The 2451-nt window shown below is 60.3% G+C and overlaps 1 protein-coding gene across 3 annotated transcripts in view; it reads left to right on the forward strand.

Annotated features, from left to right (window-relative positions):
- Positions 1 to 2451, forward strand: part of LOC113205426 (serine/threonine-protein kinase ATR-like) — a 24838-nt gene that overhangs the window by 17940 nt on the left and 4447 nt on the right. The window lies entirely within an intron of this gene.

The following is a 2451-nucleotide window of genomic DNA, read 5'->3' on the forward strand; positions in this document are numbered from 1 at the left end:
CTATGTATTTTGGCCAAACTGGGCGTGTATCGGGGGCAGTGGGGGGCAGAAGTGCTCGGCTCGGTGCACCTCTACCCGCCCCTAACCCGGACGCCCCCACCCCCGCCCCTCGTGGCCGGGTCGGGGCGAGCCCACAGGAGCAGAGGAGCGGTGTCGAGCCGTTGTGAGCCGGCAGTCTGTCAACGCCGGGCGGGGTGGAGCGAGCAGCCTGGAGCAGGGCAGGGCAGGGGCGAGCACGCTGCACCAGCAGCACCGGGCCGCGCCACGACATGGAACTTTTCTGGGCGTGGTGAGTGCGATCGCTACGACCTAGAGTTCATTGCCTTGTCGTTGATTTTTTTTAGACAGGACTAATGGTTTCCGAAGACCGTCTCTACCAGAACGCAAAGTGGTTCTTGGACAGTGAAATGAATGGGGAAAATGCCTGTGCTAAGTTGTGCAGTGACCCCACAGAATCAATGTTTATAAAACATTATTACAACAAATTTAATTATACAGAGGTGATACAGGCTGATTCACGTCTCGCACTTTCGTTGTTATACTTGTATCGCATGCACGTGGGCGAGCGGGTTGCCTACTCGCACGCGGCCTAAAGAAACGGTGAGCAGAGAGGATATGCAAACCCGCCCGCACCCGTGCATGCGGCACAGTATACCTACGAAAGTGCGCGGCGTGAATCAGCCACCTGGTATTGATTCCATCACACTACGCCCGAAACAAGTTAGAAGTTAGGGTAGTATCTACCATCTGCCCCGCCCACTCCGAAGCAAAGGCTCTACTAAAGAAAGCCCTTGTCCTAGGGTCGTCCTGGCCGCCGTCGCTCTCACCGGCGAGAGGTGTCTGACGGCGGCGCACCAGGGGCGCGCGCAGGATCACGACCCTCCGCTCGCCGGTGGTCGACACGAGGTGGCCGCCAGCCCTGTAGCGGCCTGGTTCAACCATGTCTCCGATCAGGCCGGGTGTGGCTGCACGGCGCGGATCGCCTCTTCCCTGGAGTGCTTTGTTAAGAAAAGATGTGTCAAGATGTACGACTTCGACGAGCACCTCAAGCGCATCCAACGGATGGCATCCAGTTCGGACGACTTTCTGCCCCCCTACGCTGATTACAGGCACCGCGAGTCGCGGTTGCCATCGTGTCGAGTTTTCGACATGAGCCTCTTGCCCAAACATGTACGTTGTTATGATGATTTTTTGTCCTATTTTGTTATGTAAATAATATCGAACAATTTGAATAAATACAGTTACATGTCGAGATTGTCTCCCATGCCGGAGGACTCTTCACAAAGGACGCCATGGCCGACGGGGTCGCGTGCGAGCGGGTGTGGCGCGAGTATGGTCCAGCAGCATGCAGTCGCACAGCGGTGGGACCCACGTTGGGACCCACGGCTGAACCCACGGAGGGGCCCACGACGGAACCCACGGTTGGACCCACGACGGGACCCACGGCGGGACCCACGATGGGACCCACGTCGGGACCCATGGCGGGACCCGCGGCGGGACCCGCGGCGGGACCAGAGGTACCCACAGACGGGGGGTCCTCCGTCAGGAGGAACGAGAGCACGGGAGCGGGCGACAGCAACGAGTGCTACAGGTCAATGGCAGGACCAAAGTCCCCGATTTAGAGCTTTTGCTAATGTGATCACTATTGGCTTCACTCTATACAACATGCATCAAGTTGCATCTAACTGATTTCATGTCTGATAATATCGCCACAGTTCGACTACGGTGCTTTTCAACAATTGTCAGTTGTCACTAAGCTGATTTATTTTTCTGGCGATGACACTCCACTGATTCTCTGACCAGGGTCCACGGCCACGACCAGCACGATAGGAGTCCTGCCTCCTTCGCCTGCGAGGACCGCTGCGACAGGCACAGCATCACACACTGCAGACACGTGCTGTAAGTATGCGGGAAGGAAGGGGACGGGGGTTAAAAACCAGGCTGACCGTGGCCACCACGCCCGCAGGTGGTGTCCCCCCGCCGGGTCCTGCGACCACCCCTCGGCCGCCTGCGACGCCTCGTGCGTGTCCTGGTTGGAGTGCCGCCGCCTGTGCGCCGGCGCGCTGCACTGCCCCGCCGGCTGCTCCTGCAGCAGGTCCCCGGGGCCCGGCGGCCAGTGGGGCTTCCACTGCCTGGTCTCCGAGAGGAACGCGTCCAGGTCAGCAGTGCCCGTCTTCACGCGCAACCGGTGCGTCGTCGAGGTCATCAACATCACGGGGGCGCACCCAACGCCCCGGAACTACCGCCTCCCCGCAAACATCAGTCACTACACCTACGTGAGTGCCCACCCCCACCATACCGGGTGCGGGCTGGCGCGCGGCGCTTCAAGCAGCAGGCTTTCTGTCCCCAGCTCAAGGAGCTCCGTGTGGAGGGCGTGGACCTGCGGCGCCTGGAGCCGCACGGTCCGCTGTCGCAGCTCGTCCACCTGCAGCTGCTGTCGCTGGCGCGCAA

This window comes from Frankliniella occidentalis, unplaced genomic scaffold (assembly GCF_000697945.3).
Source record: "Frankliniella occidentalis isolate FOCC.00 unplaced genomic scaffold, Focc_3.1 Scaffold21, whole genome shotgun sequence".
NCBI lineage: Eukaryota > Metazoa > Arthropoda > Insecta > Thysanoptera > Thripidae > Frankliniella > Frankliniella occidentalis.